Source organism: Strix aluco, chromosome 1, assembly GCF_031877795.1.
Source record: "Strix aluco isolate bStrAlu1 chromosome 1, bStrAlu1.hap1, whole genome shotgun sequence".
Taxonomy (NCBI): Eukaryota; Metazoa; Chordata; class Aves; order Strigiformes; family Strigidae; genus Strix; species Strix aluco.
The window spans coordinates 74,200,698-74,224,498 of NC_133931.1; positions in this window are offsets into that span (position 1 = coordinate 74,200,698).

Sequence of the window (23,801 nt, forward strand, 5' to 3'; positions counted from 1 at the left end):
AATGAGCATGCCATCTTTCAAGGGATCTGTTTTCTTGGTGCTTAATGATAGGTTATTTCTTTAATAATGCCAATAAATTTCAGATGTAGATCTAGTTTTATTTTAGGCAGTATATGTTAGCACAGATGGCTGTCAGTCAGCCAACAGTCATCCTCCAATAAAAGTGCTTCAAATCCTGTGTATCTCCCTCTATCTAGTCTCTTGTTCAGAAATACTCAAGAATTTCAAAAGACTGCTTGCAATGCCATTCAAAATCACAATTCCCAGACACCTGGGGTTAAAGCAATTACTTACCACTAATAACTCCAGAGACATACTATTTTCCAATGTGTAGATGCAATACCAGCAGGGATCTTTAATCTAGTGATTCTACCTTTTTCATGCAGGAGTCTGTATTTTCAAGAGTCAGCTTGGTACACTGAGTTAGTATGAGGGAAGTGCAGTACTTATTGTTTAATGAAAAATTAGACTTTATATTCCCTTCTTATTAATCTTCTAGGTTGCCTTTGCTATTGTCTTAAAGTAATTACCATGTTCCAGTCTTTCTTTTGGCTGCATTAATTACCTACAAACTAAGTTTAACTACGTTCTGTGGAAAAAGTGTTTGTGCCCCTTCAGTAGGCATCACAGCAGCTTCCTGTGCCAACCTATCAGTTGTTGAATGTTTGGATAGGACTCCTTGGGTTGCGACAGAAGTTGAGTGACTTCTGTCTTTAAGTAATACTTTTGAATATATTTCTAAAGCTACATCTACATATTGAAGTCTAGTTAGGCACATTTCACTTTTTGCTTGGACTTTTTTGGGGTTTAATTCAGTATAATTCAGGCTGCTACGAAACTTTAGTAAAGCTCATTGGGGAGTTAGTAGGAATTTGACATATGCCTCTAGGGAAAAGCAGGACTAGCCCTTTATTCAGACCCTTACACATTTTTCCATTACTTCTACTTCCCTTCACTGCATATTGGGGCCCTGGGGGGAAGCTATAGATAGCATGGGAAAATCAATGTTAGTTTGAATAGCTTTAGTGGTGGCTATTGCAGAATTTATTTGGGATGATAAAAACTGGCGTATATACATCAGGCACTGTTTCCCAGCTATGTAGAACTCAAATATTTTCTAAACTTTCTGGAAAAGAAAAATAAAAAGTCTGTGGACAAGTTAACACAATACAGAGACGAGTAAACTGAATATTTATTTTTTAGATTTTCCTGGTTTTATATTTTGCAATCATTTCCCAGACTGTCATTTGATGTCCAGTGGGTGATCAATGTTTCATAGGCGAAAGATTATGTTGTGTTTGTATAACTTACATAGCACTAATTAAAGATGTCAATCAGTTCTTGATAAGGTTTTAACTGTGCCTTTGTGGAAGAAAAGTTAAGAACCAGGTAGCAGTTTTGAGGGTTAAAGAATTACTGAAGTAGTCTAAGCTGTAAATATCTGCGTGGTATCTGTGGTTAAACTTCTCTCTTTGAACAAGTCTAACTTCATGTGACTAAGTGGCAAAGACCCAAGCCAGAATGAAGTGGGTTTTTAAAAAGTATATGAAAAAACAACAGCTCAATAAAAATGTACAAAATGCCAAACCAGAAGTAAACTCAAAGGAATCTCTAAGGAAAATCTGAAAATGTTAATTAAATCCAGTCATATAATGCTGAGCTAGATTCTGTGCCTCTTCACAGTTCTTGACTTTGCTGGTATATGGGCAGAATTCATCAGGTGCCTGAAAGCGTGAATGTTCCCTTTCTCTCTTACCATTATGTAAGGTTGAAAGACTGGAAAGGCCAGGGTGTGTGTCCCCTGCAACAGTCGCTTTGCTGCCAAGGCTGGTAAAATGGCTCTGAACCAAAATGTTTTTCTGCGTGCTTGAGTGTGGCCAGGAAAGAGTAAAAATCTGATCAGACAAGAACTAGGTAGAAAACAAATCTATTGCATGCAGTTGGATGTCATTACATTTCACTGAAGTCCTTTGAGACTGTATTAAAACAATTAGTACCAGACCTGTTGATTCAAATAACTTTATGTCACGGTTTAGGCCCAGCCAGCAACTAAGCACCACTCAGCTGTTTGCTCACACCTCCCCACCCCATGGGATGGGGAGGAGAATTGGAAAATGAAGTAAAAGTCATGAGTTGAGATAAGGATGGTTTAATAACTAACATAAAATAAAATATAACAACTAATAATAATAAACAACAACAATAATAATAGTAATGAAAAGGGATATATCAAAAAGAGAGAGAAATAAAACCAGAGAAAAAAAACAAGTGATGCACAACTCAATTGCTTACCACCTGCTGACCCATGCCCAGCCAGTCCCCAGGCAGCCATCAGCCCCTCCTGGCCAACTCCACCCAGTTTATAAACTGAGTATGATGTCCTATGATATGGAATATCCCTTTGGCTAGTTCAGCCATGCTCCCTCCCAGCTTCTTGTCACCAGCTTGCTGGTAGAGCATGGGAAACTGAAAAATTCTTAACTTAGGATAAACATCACTTAGCAACAACTAAAACATCAGTGTGTTATCAGCATTATTTCCACACTAAATCCAAAACACACTGTACCAGCTACTAAAAGAAATTAACTCTATCCCAGCTGAAACCAGGACAATATCCACCCCTTATTCTATATCATTTACGTCATGCCCTGGTCCCGCAATTTCCACTACGTCCCAGTTAATCACCATAACCTTTCCTGTTGTTTGGTGTATATATATATATACACACAGAGAGATATCGTTTCCTTAGTCTATGGGCCATCCTTATAAAATGTTTGTTGAGTTCATTCAATCCATGATTTTGGGCTCCATCTGTAATAACCGTCTTTCTGGAAAGGAGAGATGATGCGCAGTCTGCTCAGTCAGCAGAGCAGGACTGGGCTTCAGCGACTGGATGACATTGGGTACAGCAGGAGGATGGTGTGTAGTGTTGGACTGTTGCATGCTCAACATGTCAATTCTGGTTCTATCACTACTGCAATTCTCTCAGTTTTATCAAAATTAATTCTTCATTACTTTAAGTGATTCTTACTGTAGTAACATTGATACAGCATATAACAATTATAGTAATGATGACATACAGTGGTAGGGTTATATAGCAATTCACATCATACAATTTAATTAATTGGCTATTCTCACCTAAAATCAAATCCCTTTGAGGACTTTCCCATTCTTCCACATCACCTACCAAGTACACCCAATTCCTTGAGCAACAGCAGTGCCATGAATGCCCCTGAGGCAGTAGTAACCCAGACTGTCTTCTCCAACATATCCTTATGTGCACTACAGGGAGTTTATCCCCTTCTACAGCATGTAAAAGTTCTGATTGGCCAGGGCCAGCTCTATTGACATACCCTCTAGTGTTGACTAACCAAGTGGCTTTTGCTGTAATGTGTATCCCAATATTTGAGTGTCCCAGCACTCATTGCTCTCAATGTAGTCTTTAACAGTCCACTGTATTGTTCGATTTTCCTGGAGGCTGGTGCTTGACCCATTCAATGGCCCAAGTGTCTATGAGATTATTTCAGAAATGAGTTTCATTGTCTGACTCAGTTCTTTCTGGGCTGCCATGTCTCTATAAGACCTGCTTTTCAAGGCCCAGGATAGTTTTCCAGGCAGTGGCATGGGGCATGGGATGTGTTTCCAGCCATATGGTGGTTCCTTCCACTGTTGTAAGCGTGTGGCACTTGCCTTGGTGGGTTTGTGGGAATGTGATATAGTCAGTCTGCCAGGCATCTCCATATTTATATTGCAGCCATCATCCTCCATATTACAGAGGCTTTAACCACTTGACTTGCTTGATTGTAGCACAAGTTTCACATTCATGGATAACCTGTGCGATAGCATCCACGGTCAAATGCACCCCTTGATCACGAGCTCATCTACATGTTGCATCTCTTCCCTGATGGCCTGAGGTGTAATGGGCCCACCGAGCCATGAATTATTCACCCTTATGTTGCCAGTCCATATCCACCTGAGCCATTTCAATCTCAGCAGCTTGATCCAACTGCTGGCTGTTTTAATGTTCTTCAGTGACCCGATTCTTGGGTACATAACCATCTATGTGACATACTTTCACAACCAGGTTCTCTAGCCAGGCAGCAATATCTTGCCACAATGAGGCAGCCCAGATGGGTTTACCTCTGCACTGCAACCATCCCCCCCGCTCCGAGCATTTGCCATTATCCATGAGTCAGTATAGAGATAAAGAATTGGACATCTTTCTCATTCAGCAATGTCTGAAGCCAGCTGGATGGCTTTCACCTCTGCAAACTGAGTCAAATCACCTTCTCTTTCAGCAGTTCCTGCAACTTATTATAGGGGATTCCCTACAGTCACCTTCCACCTCTGATGCTTTCCTACAGTGTGACAGGACCCGTCAGTAAACTGGAGATATTGCCATTCATTTTCTGGCAGTTTATCTGGAGCCTCTTCAGCATGTGCCGTATCCTCCTCTGGTGATTCCAAAATCTTTGCCTTCTGACCAGTCTGTGATTACTTCTAAAATTCCTGGGCAACTGGGGTTTCCTATTCGATCCTGTTTTGTGATCCATCAGTTGCATGATGTGCAGAGGAGACCTTCCCTTTGAACCTCCAGCCCAGCACTAGCAGTCTGTGTGCCAGGAGGGGCTGTGCTACAATACCAACCACTTCCGAGGCAGCTCAAACTTCTTCATATGTTGCCAATATCTCTTTTTCAGTTGGAATATACCAGGTCTTGGGTCTTCGATATCCCTGACTCCAAAACCCTAGGGGTCTACCTTGGGTGTCCTGTGGTGCTTTCTGTCAGAGACTCCAGGTAGGGTCGTTCTCCCCACCTGCGGTGTAGAGCACATTTTTAACATCTTGTCCCACCCAGACCGGCCCGAGGGCTATCTCACGAACAATCTCCCATTTCATTTGTTCAAAGACTTGCTGCTGCTCAAGGCCCCATTTAAAATTGTTCTTCTTCTGTGTCACTTGATAGAGAGGGCTTACAATCAGACTAATTTGTAATATACATTCTCCAGAAATCCACAATGCCTAAGAAAGCTTGTGTTTCCTTTTCACTAATCGGTGGAGTCATAGCTGTTGTTTTGTTGATTACATCCATTGGGATCTGATGACGTCCATCTTGCCATTATATTCCTAAGAACTGGATCTCCTGTGCAGGTCCCTTAATCTTCAGAAGGATTTGGATTATTTTTTTCCCTTTCTCAAAAACTTCTGCTGTGTGGTCTCATACAATGATGTCATCAATGTATTGCAGGCGTTCCAGAGCTTCATCCTTTTCCAGTGCAGTCTGGATTAGTCCATGGCAAATGGTGGGGCTGTCTTTCCACCCCTGGGTCAGTTGATTCCAGGTATACAGTACACCACTCCAAATGAAAGCAAATTGTGGCCCGCACTCTGCTGCCAAAGGCATTGAGAAGAATGTGTTAGCGATATCAGTTGTGGTGTGCCACTTGGCTACCTTTGAGTTCAGTTCATATTGAAACTCTAGCATGTCTGGCACAGCAGCACTCAGTGGTGGCATGACTTCATTCAGGCCACGATAGTCTACTGTCAATCTCCATTCTCTATTACAATTTTGTACTGGCCATATGGGGCTGTTAAAGGGCAAGTGAGTCTTGCTAATCACTCCTTGGGTTTCCAGTTGACAAATCAGTTTATGGATGGGAATCAGGGAGTCTTGGTTGGTGCGATATTGCTGCTGGTGCACCATTGTGGTAGCAATTGGCACCTGTTGTTTTTCAGCCCTCAGCATCCTCACAGCAGAAGGGTCCTCTGAGAGACCAGCCAAGGTAGACAGTTGCTTAATTTTCTCTGTCTCCAAGGCAGCTGTACTGAAAGCCCACCGGTACCCTTTTGGGTCCTTGAAATACTGTCTCCTGAGATAGTCTATGCCAACCATGCATGGAGCCTCAGGGCCAGTCACAATGGGACATTTTTGTCAGTCATTCCCATTTAGGCTTATTTCAGCCTCCAATACAGTTAGCTGTCGGGATCCCCCTGTCACACCAGAAATACAAATGGGTTCTACCTCTTTATAGCTTGATGGCATTAAGGTACACTGTGCACCAATAACTACTAGAGCCTTGTACTCCTGTGGGTCTGATGTGCCAGGCCACTGGATCCACACAGTCCAGTAAACTCGTTTGTCCCTCTCCTCCACCTGGCTGGACGCAGGGCCCCTCTAGTCCTGGTCATAGGATTCTCCACTCACACTCCTTGTAAAAACAAATTAGAATTTCTTTTTATAGGATCGGGAGTAAGATCAGCCCTTCCACTCTGTCTGGCACACTGCTCACACTGTCCACTGGAGACTGGAGCAGCAATTTTCCTGAAAGAACTTTGTGATGATTGGTTTTCCTTGCAATTCAGGTACCCATGCATCTAGGATCAGCGTAGGTTTTCCAGTGCCTAGAGGAGGCACTGGAGGAGGAGGGAGATGGGAAGAGAAGTGCTGCAGGAAATAGGTGAGGCTGTTTCTTCACTAATGGCTAGACTGAAATACTTGCAGGGATGTATTTGTATCATTGCACCATTTAGCTTGTTGCAAGGCAGTGGGGACAGATGTGCTTCCGTCCTGACAAAGTTCATGCTATTATCAACACTAACAGGTCTTCCTTTACCCTAAACTCTCCAGCAATCATGACTGGTTTATTCCTGAAGAAGCTTTTTGTCCTTTTTTTCTATTTCTATGACTAATTTCTGTCCCAAAGGGTGCTTTTCTTGGTTTTATGTTATGTTTTTGGACATTTTATATTTTCTGACTTTAGAACAGTGATAATAGTAGGTCCTATATTAGTATAATCAAATTGAAATTTAAAGCTATCTAACATATTAAAAATAGTTCAGTCTCCACAAACATTTCTGCCATATTTGTGACCTTTCATATACAGTCATTCATATCCAAGCAGCAAATTCAGACAAATGTTGTTTATTCCTGCTGTGTGCAAAAGGGGGGTAAAAATTGAGGGAAATTATTGGTAAAGAAAAAAAGAGCAAAAAGATGAGTCAGTCATCTGATCAAGAAACATATCACAAGACGAGACTAAGGGTTTAGATACTAAGAAGGTGTTTGCTAATTGATGCTAATCTCTGCAGTGTCATGAAAGTCTGGCAGCATGTTTATTTTCAATAAAATAGATACAGAAGGAATTATGCAAATCTGTCTTAGAATTTGCATGATCAATTATGCAGTCAAAGTGGATTTTTATAGAATATCTAAAGAGTTTTAAAGGTAAGTTTTGCCATGTGTTGCCTTATTTCTTAATTACATTTTGTGTATAAAATTTTATTCACATACAGTACAAAATGCAACAAGATATTTTAGTGCTTCCTCTCTTCCCTGCAACCTATCTCGTCCTTTAGCTGCTGCTTTTGCCTTCTGCTTCAAACTGCCTTTGCAAACAAACCTACAGTCATTCTGCCTGGGCCACTGTAAAACAGGCAGCTGCAGCCACAATTAACAATTAAGTGCCTTTCTCAGAAATTCTTGGGCTGTGTTAGCCCTTTGCCTAGCTGTGGCTTTTTCATTTAAAAGTACACTCTTTTAATTATGTAATAGAAGATCCGCTTTATATATTGGAAAATGATTTTTTTTAATGAAACCTAAACTCTAACACAAATAGAGCAGTCTGGACAGTATTTGTGACAAGATAATGTATGAATCTATATAAATGGAAAGAAACTCTGATAAATGGAAAGAAACAGCTTATATAAATACATAAATTCAAATTCTATATTTTCAAATGTTTCACAGGTATTACCTAACAGTAAGAAAATTTAAAAAACCAAACAAACAAACTACAATAAAATGTTTTTTTCACAACTGATAATAAAAGTATTGATTTTATATCCCACACAGCTCTCAAAATTGCATCTTTATATTTTCTAAGAAGAAGAATGATTTTAGCTGTGTCTGAGATGCAGGCTATTGTGAAACTGAACCACTTATATGTACTCTCTCCTGTATCATACTTACAATTTATAGCCTCTGTTATTTGAAATTCACACCAGATTTCTGATTGAGGCTTCTCATCCTAAACATCCACAGGTCAACAGATGTTCTGAAATGATCTTTTGGAAAAATATCTAGACTGTTTTCTGAAAAAAAAAATGGTAATATCTGATGTCTACTTTTTTTTCATGTTTCTGATCACTTTCTTGAGATTCAAAATTACTTTTAAATTGAATTTTTTCTTGATTTGTTCCTCTGATTGGCTGTACACAAGGCAAGACTCTTCTGTAAAGCACCAGAACAGAAAGGTGTTTAGAAAGAGTTCAGCAATTTTGTCGGGCAGCACCTTCAATCAGGCACTGAGACTTGGGAGCAAGTTAAACAAGAATGAGCCTTCTTGAACATGCCTCCATTTTCTCTCATTGCTTTGATTTTTCCCTTGAGTGACAGGCACATTTCCTTATTTTTCTCTCCATTCTTCTTACATTCTCAAGGAGAACTGTGAAGATAATCAGGTGTTTCCTTTCATCTCTGTAGGCCTCTCAAAATCACGTGGAGGCAAGATTTTTCCTGTAGATGAGTGAATATATTTACAGTGGTTGTTGAATATCATTCTACAGTAGAATGCTGCTTTGATACAGTGCTTTCAGTAAGGGCAAAGGAAGTACAAGAATAAACAGTAAAAAATAACCATGCTGCATTGTAGTTGTAGCCTCTTTCTCACAGTTCTGGGATAGATGTCTCAATGGCTGATTCACTATATCCTGAAGCAGGTAATTGCTTTTCCCAAAAGCGATGCGCTGTTAGGAGTACCACTGGCTGCTTCTCTGAAAAAGGCTCAGAAAGGCAAACATTGTAAGAGGAATGAGAAAAGGAGGCCTACTTCCCTTCTAGCAAAATTCTGAATTGACCTCATGAATTTTTACTCACTTGGTTGACATTAAGAGTTTCCTTGCCTTGTATGTTCTTCAATTCTTTTTTTTCCTCATTGCTCACACCATGATGTGCAACTGCTCTCTTCCTTCTCCCTAACTCAGTCTCAATGGACAATTAAATGTTTAGTATAGCTTTGGGGAAAAAAAGTCTTATCTGGAAGCAAGAATCCTCATAATTTATGACAACTGTCAAAACTTCAGGCACAGTGGTTTTAAAAGTCTTTGTTGATAAAAGCTACCACTTACAGTAAGGTCTGACCTGTGTAAGTGGTATAGTGCATTTTTGAGCTTTGGTTCCATGCCTGAGGGGTACTGCAAATCAGAGGCTTCTGGGTATGGGAAGACATGATGACTTGTGCCAAGGGACTAGGCCATCAGCTTGCACCATTTATCGATAAATTTCAGCTTATTGTAAAATGTCAAACCTCATAAAATGCCAGACAGAAAAAATATTTTGGTGAAGACAATTGATGTGTTAAGAAACCAAATGCCTTTTTGAACCGATTCTTTTCTTTCTCGAGAAGAACTTACTTTTGCAAATGACTTGTGGCTGTCATAAGATGTTGGGCAGGGCATGTACGGAGATATCTGTGGTCAAAGCCAGATGTATTCATCTCATATCAGTGGGATAGTGAAATGATGGGAAGAGGGTGAGGGCAATGCCTCATTTCTTTACTCTTTATAATTCCTCATCTGCCTGAGCCAGAGTCCACTGTAGTGGAATGACTGGATTGCTGCAGCCATGGATATTTAGGACTAGGAGGTGGAGAATAAGATTGTCTCTATTGCATGGCACTTCTTTGTAATGAATAAAGCTTAATGGGTGAAAAAAAATACTTTGTTTTCTAAAATGTATTTCTTGCTACATTTCCAGTGTGGGTGTGTTGCTAGTTTAGTGATGGACTATGCTTCAAGACACCTGTCAGTGGGCCTGAACAGATGTGCAGGGAATTCACTCAACTTTTATTGCTAAAATTGAAACCCTGTTTTTTCTTGCGTTTGTATATTTCATGATTGCAATCAGCAGCCCCCAGGATTTCTGGAATTAGGACTGGATACCTTCACAGCTTTGGTGTAGTTCTAGTTACTGTTTCCCTAGTTAATCTGTACTAAGCAGTTTGTACTATTTTTAGTGAGATGCATTTTTCTGCCAGAGCCTTCAGATCTAATCTTAAAACCTTTCCTTTAATGTTGATGTTGGAATGATGTTATTGTACTGGTAGTCCTGATACAGTTGGCTACAATTTCTCTGCTCCTATTTATGCATGGCTAAATTTCACAGTTTTTAAATGTCGTTCTGTAAAGTAATTTTGGTCTTGATTCCAGAAGCCATTTAAAGTGAAAGATACGTGTGGTGAATTGGATATCAGACCTCAAAACATGCACTCTGAAAGCTGCCTGATCTCTTGATGTTTGGATGTAAATGTCAAGGGTAAAAAAGCCCAACAAATCAATATTGTCTCTCACTTAAGAATGTTGCAGGACTTTCACTGAGAGCTGTAAGATAGATATGAATTTCCCCATTTATTTTATCTATCTATGCCCTCAAAGAAAGGAGGCCATGTCTTTGGTTCATTTCTTCCAAGAACCTCATGATTAGAGAACTCACCTGGAATATAGGAAACAAATCATAAAATCCCACAGGTACTTGAGGGGACTTCAGGACTGGGTCATGTCTTTCACTATAGTGTCCTAAATTCCAAGTAATGGGGTATTTCATGGTTGGCACTCTCTCAGTCTCTGTTGCTGAAGCCACTACAGGTCACATAAAAAAAATTACATACCTAATTTAGAGTGAAAATAGAATGGGTACTTTGGTAGAAAGGCTACATGGGAAGCTTACTCAGTAATGGAGGGAGAGCTTGGTTCCTGTTTTCTGTTTCAGTTAATTTTAAATCTTTTTATAGAAAATGTAGCAAAGGGAACTGGTGAGATGGAGGAATGCATCTCCATCTCCAGCATAGTCTATGGCCATGTGGCTGGGCTTGAATGCTGGAGAAATAACCCATCAGGAAAGAGAAAGATTTAAAAGTGGAAATTGCTTTAGACACCAGGGCATCATGCCAAAGAAAACCCACACCAATCATATTGGTTTGTATATCTTGAGCAGTGACACTTTCCTTAACTGGCATCTTTGATGTTAAAAATACTCTGTGCATACATAATTTTTTTTGTTAATAAGCATAGCTGATAGCCATAAAGTATCATAGTTCTTTAAATCATTTTAGTTTACTGCAAAATTATTGATCCCAAGCTAGGAAATAGGGATAGAGATAGGCTCCCTCTTTTCGTTTTTCTCCTCCTTCCATTTTGCTGGAAATATTTTGTGCTGGACAAACAGCTGCACTGAGACCCTAATGGCTGAATGCACAGAGCAGCTTCATCCAGGCACACAAGTCAGCAGGAAAAGATAGGATGAGTTCCAGACACTGAAGCTCTTATAAGTGTCAAACTTCTGACAAGTGATTTCAGTGCCTGATGCTGCTGCATGTGAAGTGATGCTTTAATTTGCAATTGAATGACAAAGTCCTCAAGTCATCCTTATCTCCTGAGTAATTGAAGAAAGACTCTGCAGTGTAAAAACTCATTATGATTCTTCTATGTCATTTTGCACCTTTGGAAAGGAATTTTTTATCATTACATCGCTCTCTGGCATATTTTTATTAGCACTGAGCTGCAAAATATGAGATGCACACCTAGATTATGAGCTTGTATTTACAGATGAAATTGAAGATTAAAAAGAGAATTCATATTGCATCTGTGCTAATTCCGCAGAGCCTCTCTGCCATTGATCTTTACACTTTATAACAGTTTCTTTCAAGCTCTGATGAGAAAATAAAATATAACCATTCTTTCTAAGTGTTATTCGTTGCTGTCCATACCAGAGGAAGATATGATTTTATAGTTGCTTTACAAGTGGAGATTAATCTAACGAAGTAATTGGAGTAAGTTAAGATGAAATCTAGGATCAGAAACTTTGAAATGGGAGATGGAATATTTTCTACTGTCTAATGCGCTTCTCTCTGTTTCCTGCAGCTGGAGAATGACAATTTTTGGAGAACTTTCTGCCCTGTTAGAACTTGAAAGCAGAGCTGGAAGCCTTTCAAGAGAGGGATTTCTCTCTTTCGGGAGTTTGAATAAGGGGCATTGGTCACTGAGTCTTTATTTGTAGAAAGTAGATTAGGAAGTATCTGGCAGGTGTTAGAGAATTATCTGCAGGTGCAGTGGGCTAGATCCACTGATAGGCTATGAGTACTTGGTGCCATTTTGGCTAAGCAAAGGAGCATTCGTGATTGCTTTCTTTTTTCCCAGAGTGTCTGAGAAAAAGTAAGACATACCAGCATGTTCTCTGCATTATTTATGATATCATTTTGCAAGTTACTGTAGGGATATAGCACACACAGAAATGAGACTTGCAAGAAATTAGGAGAAAGGTGAGAAAGCATCAGGGACAGGAGGGTTCTGTGGTTCTCCATCTGTAACGGAACTATAATGGCAATGGTCCATAGCCTGACACACCTCAAGTCTCAACCTGCAGTTGGATGCATCAAAGGATGAATTTAAAGGAGAATGTGTGGACAGTGGAAGCACATGAACCACTGTGCCCCTCTCAGTCATGAGCTGCAGAACAAGTGGAACAGATCCCAGGCTAAGCTCTGTAGCTTTGAGACAGAAAAAAAGCATAAATTGCCTCTAAGCTATTTTGGCCTCTTATTTATTATCTCTTTCTAGAACTGGCCATTGTCCTAAATCTGCACAAGATGTATATACTGGCCTCAGCCCTGAGATTGCTGAATCCTAAATATGTTCCAGGTGAGTCCTCTTTCCCTTTGCTGAAATTCTTCCTTGGGGGTAAAACAACAGTAGGTCTTTACTTTAGTTCATAATGATAAATTATGTGTGGAAATGAGTGTCCTCACCTTTTACTGCTTTTAACAATCAACTGTGATCAATTTACAGCACATTGTGTTGCTTTGTGACCATAACGTTGTCATACTGCGGCTTCTCTGCATTCCTTAGGGAATATTGTCTACAAGTCATCTCTGTTCTCGAAGTCTGTATGTAAGAGTTGTTTTGATTGCTGTTGAGACTGGGATTTTCTCCTTTGCAAGAACTTCTTCCTGGGTGAGTGCATTATTTTCATGTCTGTGCTGCATTGGTCTATCTGCACTGGAACATAAAAGAATGAACCAAAAGTTAAAAACGTTTCAAGGTAGTTATTGGTTTGGGCCTGATATGTCTTCAGGCTTTACTTTTTTGTTTGTTTGTTTGTTTTAAATTCATGACTGCTATGAACCAGGCTGTGAGCATGCAGCATCTCCAAAACATTTTTCAGCACAGAGGGGAATCATTGCAAAGGAACAGGAACTACTTTGCGACTCTATTGATGTTTATATACTTTGTATTCCAGATGCTGTGAGGCATGGAATAGGGTTTCTCTGTCCAGTGAGTGAGACCTCAGTTCCCCATGCCTAGGAACTTCTGCTTGGAAATATCCTAAGACTGGGCCACTTCAGGACCCTGCCTATGGAAACGCACGCACGCCTTTGTAAAATGCCTTGCCTCTACCCTAACTATAGCTGGGGATTTGGCTTCACCTTATTTAGTGATAAAAAATATTTGGCATCTTGGGATTTGATAATCTGGTTGAGAACTGCACTTTCTGACTTGCTGTTTGAATTTCTATTAATTTTCTTTTCATGATGTACAATCAGTTTTATTTTTGGGGGGGGGTTTAACTGTACCTTCAATCTGCAAATCATGCATACTAAATCAAATCAAATTAATTTCTCAATTCTATATTCTTTGTCTGAGAGCAAGCAGTATAATATTTGCCTCATGGGAATAATAGCTTTGTGCACAGCTGCCACAGCACATACTCTTTTGGTAAATGTGGGTGGTTGAAAAGTGTGAAGTAAACATCAGTATATTGTTAAGCATGGACACATAATCCTTCAGAATGAATAGTTTCTGAAACATGAACAATGGGGACTTCGGAAAACAAATGACTCATGCAATTGCACACTTAAGTTTGAAGAAAGCGCTGCACAAATCTTTGTCTCATCATTATAGGGCAGAGATATATGCCAGCACCTTCAAATGATGGAAAAGTCTTGTGAGGAATTGATTAAAAAGTTGCCACTGCTGTAAAGTCTTGTTCCCAAGATGAATGGGACAGGAGACAGAGTCTCTCTCCTTTGCCACAGTGATAGTATTACGAGGGTGATAATCTGTCCTCAGATCAGCTCTTCTGGGGCAAAACCACATTCTCTGTGACTATTCTGTGCTGTGTTTTCCATCCCACTCTGGGGTGACACAGGGAAATGGTCATTCTGACCTGGGTTCACCCATTGCTGACAAAGTTAATAAATCAGCTAAAGTTTATGTCTTGGTATTACTTTATCTTTGAACAATCTTTGCCTCCTAGATGCACTGTGATTTAGGTTGAATTTAAAGAAGCTGGCCCAAGTTGATGAATAAAATTCAGGAATTTGGCCTAATTGCAAAGGTGTCTTCAATCTGTGTGCTCTAGATTATGCTGCGCTAGAGCATACTTCTTGCAAGTGAGTCCCTGGGAGACTGTATCCCTGTGCAAGGCACACATGTTACATGCCTTAAATTGAATGATCTGACCACCTCTGCATAGATTCATGTATTTCACCTCTGCATGGGTGAAAAAAAAATTATTTATGTTTTTTGAGCTCTTTATCCATCTTTCCATACTTTTCTAAGACCGTGACCTGCCTTGTGTAATAATTGCTGTGGTAGTATGAATAGCAAGGAATTGTTGTCCCCCCAAAAATACAATATTATTAACATTATTCCTGAAAAGTTGTGGTTTTGAAAACTCAGAGGCCAGCAGAGGCATAATACTTAGATCATGATTATATTCATTTTTATGAACTTTGCTTCAGTCAGGGACAGTGATCTGAAAGCTGCAAAACTGGTGAAATAGCGGTGTCTTGCTGTGTCTCCAGATTCGTGAGTGTTTGTATACGAGGAGCATTGATTTATACAGAGAATTTCAATCCAGCTTTGGTCAGGTTGTAGACTCCTCTTGTCACTCAGTAATGATTTTCTTATCACAAAGGGCCAGAAGAGCCCTCATCAGGATTTTCAGATTTCAATAGCCTCTGGTGCGATGGGTCATGAGACAGCAGTGCCTCCGTTAGGTGGTTCTGCTGTCAGTTTGGATGTTTCGGACCTTTTCTCATCAGAGCAGGTTGGAGATGCCTAAATCTATTGGGGAGCTCTCATGAGGCCCTGCTCTGGTTATGGACAGAGATCTTAGGGTCACTGATAGCCTCAACACACTTCGTTTTTTTCCCAGTGTTGCCATTTAAAGATGTCTCGCTAAAATTTGGCCCCTGATGCTGCTGATAATAGGCAGTAATGTTCCTCTCATTTGCTTTGCAACAAGAGCAGGAGTGACATGCTACAGATCTTTCCCTTGTGTTGTCAAAAACTAGGTCACTCAGAAGTGACAGGTGTGGCCAGTGGAGAGCCTGGGGAAGGAATGTGAGGGAATTTAATTTTGGTATGATGCTTGGTATAAGGCAGTAACATACATAAATATACATAATCAAGATATAATGTAAAAAGAAATTATTTTGCTTTGTGTGTGACAGTGTATTCAGAAACTTATTTCTGTTTAATAAACAGCAATATTTAATGCATCCAGTTATATTTTAAGTGTTTTTTACAAGAGGCGATTGGACCTATATCAGTGCTTTGGTGTCCTGTGCTGTTGCACACCTGCCTGGCTTGGCAATGAAGCTGAGCTAGGCAGGAGCCTCCCTAACCGACTGCTCACCTCCAAGTGATTTCTACACAGCTCAAGATCTACTATCCAGTCTACAGGAGAAATCCATGCTGTTTCTTGTGTAGGGGATGATGTTATGGAGAATATAGAGGAAAGAAATACTAATGATTTCAAAATATTTGATCTCAGTGAGCTTTATGCCCATGCCTGGGGTTTCCCCTCTTACGAAGACTGCTTGGCCCTCACTTTCCATGTTGTATATTCATTATATGCTCATTTGCTTGATCTCAAGGCCAGACTGTAACAATATGGTTTTGCTGAACTACTTGAGTATTTGGCCAGCTTGTGCAAAATGCAGTAATAATTACAGAATAGAATAATAGAATTATAATTATGCAGCCCGAGAAGGGAATATGAAATTCTGTAGTGGATTCACTGTTGGCTTCACTTTTTTATCTATCAGTACAATTACGCATCACATCAAATTTTCCTTGTGGGTCAAGTCATTTAGTGGCAGCTTGATTCTCAGGTTGTGCTCTCATATTTGCAGTCAGTTGTCATGGCTCTTGTCATGTCCAGGGAACAGAGATTTAGGCTTAGACATGGGAGATCTCAGTTGTATTTCTGACTTTTGCACTGTCTAGGAGACTGAATTTATGAAAGTAACTTCCTGACTCTTTGGTTTCCTTTCCCTCCCATCTTTATGTGGCTTGCAAGTTACCTGTGACATGGGTTTTTACTCTTTGCAATGGCCATTTCTGTCTGGGAGAGGAGGTTCCCCATTAAGGAAGGGAAGGACCTCTGGATGTGATGATGTGAGCTGCTACGGCTCAGGTGAAAGGCTTGGGGGGGGTGGCGGGAATGGCTCCCCTCCCAGCACGAGGCTTGTGCCTTCCCCCTCACTGCGTGTTACATGTGTGCAGTGGTTAGTTCAGCGGAGATCTGGTCCTGGCTGCTCTTACCTCCTAGGCACTAAGGTAATGTAAATAACAATCACGGGGTCTTTTCCTCTGAGAGCCTGAAAATGTCTTGCTTTAACATTGCAAAAGCTGACAAGAGTGTCTGTATCTTTGTTCTTGTGGCTTTGGCGCGTTGGATGAGGTTTTCTCCTGGGACCTGAAAAGGCATTTGGAAAAGGCTCTTTTAGGAAGTTACCTTTATAGCTTTATAGGACTATTTCAGTCATAATGCAGCTTTCAAGGCACACTGGTTGTATTTATTATTTTGAATTATGTTTAATGATTTCTGTTTTCTTCTTGTGCATACTTATTTTTGTCGTTCTGTATTTAAAGTGTCTGGGATGCTTTTGCAGACAGGTGCTACATAAATAAAGTGTATCATTATTTTAATAAGGTACTGTAGGACAGCAATCAGAAAAGTTCATATGTTCATATTGTCTTTTTAATCACTGATATTGCCAGATTCTACTGTTTGGGGAGAAATGTGAAGGGGAAAGGAACTTCTATGTGAGAGAGAGAAACTGCTCTGCTCTCCCATAATGCCCACTGAAGAAATCTTTCTCATAAGGCACTAAAATAGATGCAGTAGATTATATTTTAGTATTATGTTCAGTCTTTCTCTTCCTGTCTCTTGCAACACTGTGGAAAGGGTAATGAGCAACAGTGAAATGTTTGGCTGATGGGAGGATTCAGGACACTGGTGACACCCCAGCCTACTGTGTTTAGTGATGTCAACACAGCCATGGAGGAAAACATGTAGCCAGCTGTGCTCAAAATGTTTGTCATGTGTGTACAAGCCTTGTATTAAACACCTGAGCCAAACATTTCTGAAGGGTTGGAAATGTTCTGTTAGCTGATATTATTCTGGTTTTTATTGCTGCAAACCTCTGTACTTCCAAAAGCAAGATGGTCTTGAAAGAAAAAATATCAAAATAATACTGAAAAGACGAGAAGAAAAAACCACAAATTACTATTTTGAGCTGGGAATACCAGCAAAAAAGCTAGAAATCTCTTGAGAAATACTGTTCTTCTGTGATTTCCAGCTATCACTATGAAGTTGTGGTGGTACAAAGCTGGGGGTGACAGACTGCAACAGCAGGCACATTAGCCAGGACCTGGGCTGTCCTGGGGTTGACTCCCAGATCTGCAGTGTCTGGCAGTGCTGGTGCACCTTCTGCCAACCACAACACCGCTGCTCTCCCTTTTTCTTTTTGAACCAGTGACTGTTTCTCAGTGTGTATTTTTATGAGTGGTAGAAAGTGACCAAGACCTAAACTGATGTCTAAGCTCGACCAGAATTCAAATAATCACGCTGATATTTAACTATTGTTAACTGTAACCATGAAGATATTTTTTTTCTGACAATCTACAATTCCTATTTTGATTTTCTGACTCAGTCTGGGATCCTTTTTGACTTACACAGCTGTAAATCAGACCAGACTCTGATACTTTGTACACAGTACTTCTTTTTTGCACATTGTGAAAGTAGAAAACTAGATAGGACCACTGAAATTTTATTGAAATCTATGTCACTGTATATTTTGTTTTGAAAAACAGCCACTTTTTTACTTGTAGTTTCTACAGTGTAGTAAAACATGCACATAAGCATGCCTACACACCAATTCTGTACTACAGGGGTATATATTTTATTTCCACTGGAGCTCTTTCCTTGTGGTTTTAATTGTAGGCTTTTTTATTTTTTTTTTTAGTAGTCAGAATTTGTTACACTAATTCTGTAATATTTATTGTGTAAAGAGTACCTAAGGCATTCTCTTGTTGTTGCAAACTGAGAAATCAGTTATAGTCTCACCAGAGAACAGAATTTGTTTTTCTTGCTGGGTGATAGACTCCTTCTTGGAGATGCACGGCTAGAATCTTGCAGAAGGAGGTCAGCCCGCCTGCCTGTTGAGGGGTCTGGCTGCCCACAAGAGAGGAAAATGCATTGGTCTCTTAATGGTGGCGCCAGCAGTGACATATCATAGCTGTTTCCCAGCATTGGGGCCTGCTTTCCTCAACCAAGCTCACCTTAACATCCCAGGAACTTGGGAGAAAGGTAAGAAATACAGGGTCTCGCAGAAGTATGTCATATATCTGGAACCTGGGCCAGTTCCCAGTAAAATTTACTCATAGCATAAATGAAGGGTAGAATTCAGCATTTGAATAGCACAGTCCTATATTACAAAGCTTGGTTTGTGAAATATGGGATTTTTGCAGTTGGTTAAAACATTGGGTTTAGTTATGTTGTTTTTTGTTTTGAAGTTTAGAAAATATAGGGACACTGAATATTTCTTATCGCTATTATAAAAAATTCTTTTACAGATTCTTTTAGCTCTATGTCTTTGAAACTAATTGCTCGCATTGTGTTTCTGTCTACATGCATTGAAAACAAATAATGCTTTAACTGTAACTCTTCTTGTTGTCCAAACAAGCTGGATCTGATGTACCTCATGCACCAAAATATTTGTATCACTGCAGCACTTATTGTTGACTGGAGAAGTTCTCCAGACGTAGAACAAAAAATGGTCATCAGTCTGAGTTTGCATTTGAGATGTAAGCTACAACTGTCAGATACAGGCAGATGGGAAATGCAAGTGGTGCTATTAGTTAAGATGATAGTCAGGACCCTCAGCACAGCAGAAGCTTAACCATCATTATGTTATACAGGCATCAAAAAAGGCAGCACTCTAAGGAGGTTCGGAAAACAGCAATAAACCAGGTTGCAGGTGTTTCTGAGCTGCTGAAAGGGGGAATGGGACAGAGTACAAAGGTGATGGTTTTAAAACTGAACAAGAGTTCAGTGGGGGCTGGGAGGAGTTCAGTACTGCCCCGCCATCCTATTCATTTCTGATGATGCAAAATGGGAGAAACTTGCTATCCAAAGGATCAGTTGCTATGCGCTCTCCTCCTCCAGCCTCCAGGTGGTGTCTAAATTGCGCCGGACATATAAACTGTCTTTCTGCCCAGAGAGAGGGGAGGTAGAAATATAGAGAAAAGACAGTAAAAACAGGTTAGGAAAAGAAACATACTGTATCCTCTTCAAAATACTGGAGGGCGTGGGGAGAGGGGAGAAGGTAGTGGAGAAGCAGCAGGAATGGAAGGGAAAGTTGTTGTTACGCACCTGTGATGTATATAGCTAAGTAAGCTTAATGTATGTAATTTGTTTCCTGTACCTCCAAATGCTTCCTTGACTGTATTTTGAGGAAAATGGTTATTTTGTAGCAGCACAGCATCTTATGGATCCTCCCAATGATGTCCTCTCTGGCACAAAGGTTTAGCTTTCGTTCATCTTTGTCTTCTTTTTTTTTTTTTTTTTTATCTTAATCAAAATTAAAAGTCATTCAGTTTGAAAGGAGGGGCTTATTCCTGTGAGTGGAAAAACAATGTTGTATGTTAGACCTTTCCTTAGGCACCTTTACACACAAGGCTCATCCGGCATTGGTACCTTACTCAGCATGTCACAGGAGTGAACATACCTCCAGATGACAACCTGCCATGTTCTTATGACAAACAGTATTGTGTCCTAGAAGCTTTGGAAGACAAATTTAGCAGTATTCCAGGCAATGTTTTACGAAATGTAACTATAGCAACTAAACCTTCACTGCCAGATGATAACAATCCTTGTTTTAAAAGAAACCTAAAAACCCACAAAACATCTCCCCTTCTTGGTCCCACACCTACACATGCTGCACAGCATATTATCTACTAGCTGGCTACCTGTATGATTAGATATTTAGATTTTTATAAAAAACTGAACAAGGCAAATAGGTGTAGTTACCTTAAAAAAAAGTTTTGTGCCTTTTCATAGCAACTTTCCCTCATCAGCTTTTTCTGTGTCACTGCAGTTGCTGTTCCGATTGCAGTCACTTTTTATTTTTTATTTCCCAGGTGCCACACGGTGGTGCTCCTGACTCCGCATTGCTCGGAGGCCTGAGCTGGCTGAGAGGAGTTACAGATGCAGTGTGCGTACCAAAACTGATTTTGGAGGGAAGGCTAGCATTCAGCACTGCAGTGAAGCTGAATAATGCCGTGGGAGAGGAGGGATGTACTCTTCTCCCAGGACTCAGCCACTAAGTCAGGTATGGGAAGAAAGAGCTGAATAATGGAAGCTGATAAAAAATCCTCAGTATTGTGCATGTATGGACACAGATACACATATTCTACCTCTTTTAGGCTTGATTGCTATGTGAATTTTGCATGCTGGCTTTGTTTTGATAGCTACCATGCCTTCCCATTTTCTCTGTTTGATCAGTAGAAGACTCATGCAGGTTGACAGCTCAGTATCCTCCTGGGAGCAAGGACAATATACTTTTCTCTAAGTCTGTGACAAAATTGCAGAGAAACAAGGCAGAAGGAGGGGAGATGCACCTTCTTCTCCACCTAAGGAGGGATGGGTACAGAATCAGGAGCTGCCTTGGTGGCCCCAGGCAGGATTCCCAGACTGGAAGTTTGCCAGCAGTGATACTGGCCTGGTGTCAATTGAAAGTTCTGTTTTCCTCATAAGAAAAACTCTGTATCTAAGTGGATCTTCCTTGTCTGTATCAAGCCTACAGCTCACTGAAACTGACAGGAATGATTTCATCGACTTGTGTGTACTTTGAATCTGGTTCTGTGAACTGTAGCGTTCTGCCTGTTAAAGTTTAGCCCTACGCGTTTAGGAGTTCACCTTCCCCTGAGACTTTCTGACAGCTTTACTGAAAATTGGATCAGGCATTTAAATATTTATGTGAGTCTTGCTTTTAAATTGTGGGAACCCATCTTTTTAATTAATCCTTATAAAAACAATTGAATGCATGACCTACAAGAATAATTACTTGTGTTCTGGTTTGACTTGTGAAAGTTTCATTGGATTTGTATAGTGTACTGCACTGATATGTGATCTAAAAGAGGAGCTCTAATAAAGTCCATGTACATATTACAGTATGAACTTTTAAGGACTGGAAGCCATGTAAACACTGTATTCTGTAACATTATTAGCATAACTTTTTAAAGGTTTATCTTTTCTGTCTTTGCATGTCTTCGGATTATTTAAATAATATACGTAAATCTTCCATAAAGCCATAACCTAACTGTTGGAGAAAATATCTATGGCTTTAAAAATACCTTAAGTTAGTGTTCAATTTATGGACAAATCCAATAGCCTTATGTGATGGGATCCCCTGAATCTGAGGAAGTGTGATTAGTTTCTGACAGATTATTATTTCCACTATAGCTTGTTATCCATTGTGTGTAGTCTCAAGAGCTAATGTTAAGCAGAATTCTTTACTGTTATTAAATATAATTGTAAGTGAATCTCCATATATGAGTAACTGAAGGTTACAGATGGAAGCTGGTCTCGAGTGAAAACCAAGACATGACTAGACATCACCAGGAAGCACTTCTCTCCATTATATAAATGGACTGAGGGATCAGGCAGGCAACATTAACCTTGCTCATGTCTGACCAGTGCTTCAAGTGCATTTTGTGCTTCAAGTGCAACATTACACAACAAAGAAAAATGCTGAAAATAATAAAGTTTCATTAATATGGAAACTACAGTTTGATATTTTGAGTGAGTTCATTATAAGCAGGAAGAAAAAAACAGGGGTGTATTTGCAATGAATAATGTCTCTGATGAGTGGTGGGTACAGACAAAAGCTTTAACCAAAGGAAGACCAGCTGTTCAGAAAGATGGTGCCTATAGAACAAGGCTTCTTGTTCTCGAAAAGGCTTGAAAATTATCCTGGCAGTTAGCCTTGTTTCTTATTTTTATTAACCGAACAACCCATACAGAAACTGATGATGTTAAAGTAGTAGAGAGATATTAAGATATTTTTTCAGTTATTTCATTACATCTTTTTCCAAATGGAAATGCAAGTTGACTGTGTCAAAACAGAGCCAACTACTTATATCATCACAGGCTGGCATTTTGCTATTGATGATATTTTGTGAAATGCTGAACTGAATTTGTACTCACTGGCAAGAAGTCCTGAGTGGAATTTTTTCCCTGAGACAGAATGAAATGGAATCACCCAGACCAACCAAGACACCTCTTTTTTGTCTTTATTTAATAATCATATAAACTTCACAACAAAATCAGATGCCTGTCCACCAAAATCCTAATGAATACATTAAAGCCTAAAAGCTTGGTGCCAAGGAAAGTCATAAAATATACATAGTTTTTCTATATGTATAGACTGGTAAAGACTTGGAGGGTTGTTTCTTGCCCCAGAGTGGATTAAAAGATTAATATATTACTGTTTCCAAATCAGAAGATACTGTGGAGGATTGAAATAAACTGCAAAAACTGAATTAGTCCCCAAAAGATGAATTCCAGAAGTCATTAAGAATGTATAACTACGTAAGAGCAATGCAAGTTTACAAAACATAGAACCATGACTGCCAATGTGTCCTGACACAATCAGGATTGTTTTCTGCACTGGTTCACAGACGACTTCCGATGCTATTTTAAGATCTCAGTGCGAAGTCTTGCCCAGCTCTTTGATGTCTTCCCCTATAGGCAAGATCTGCATATTTATGCATGCCTGAGAGGACTCCTTAGAAGCATAAGGACCCACATTTAATCTTTCTAGCCTATTGGGGTGTACCCTTAGCTTACCCTGGAGCACAGCTTGTGGCCTGTTTGCACATATCACTTTATGCTCGTCTGGTGCCAAGGGGACAGCGTATCTAAAAGTTTTCTGATTTCACCACATCCTCTGGCAATAGACAGCTTGAACAATAAAACATATAGATTGTTTTGCTCACATGAAGATAAAGGGTTGAAAACAAAGTGTTACAAATAAAACAATTTTCATGCTTTTTTTTGGTATGCTGTCTCAGTTCTGACATATTTCACTGGGAATGGAGTTCTTGGAGTTAGCAGTGGGAGGTCTGGCCAGCCAGGTCTCTTGCATATATTCTGTTCTATGACTACTGAATAACTTCCCTCTGTTTTCCTTCCTAGATATACTACAGTTTCTCCTTGATTAACTGCTAATGGAGTATTGAAGGATAGAATAGAGTGGAGGTAAAAAGGTAATGGTCACAAGGAGATATGTTGCCTTTGCTGTTTTCCGTTTTTCACTCTGCTTTCTTGATGCACCTGCTCTACTGGATGTCTTTGTGTTTTAACTTAGAATGATATTTTTCATGCCTAGATGGTCTTGCACTTCCACTTTTCTTTTTTTTTTTTAAAGTTTACAATATTAAAATAGTACGTG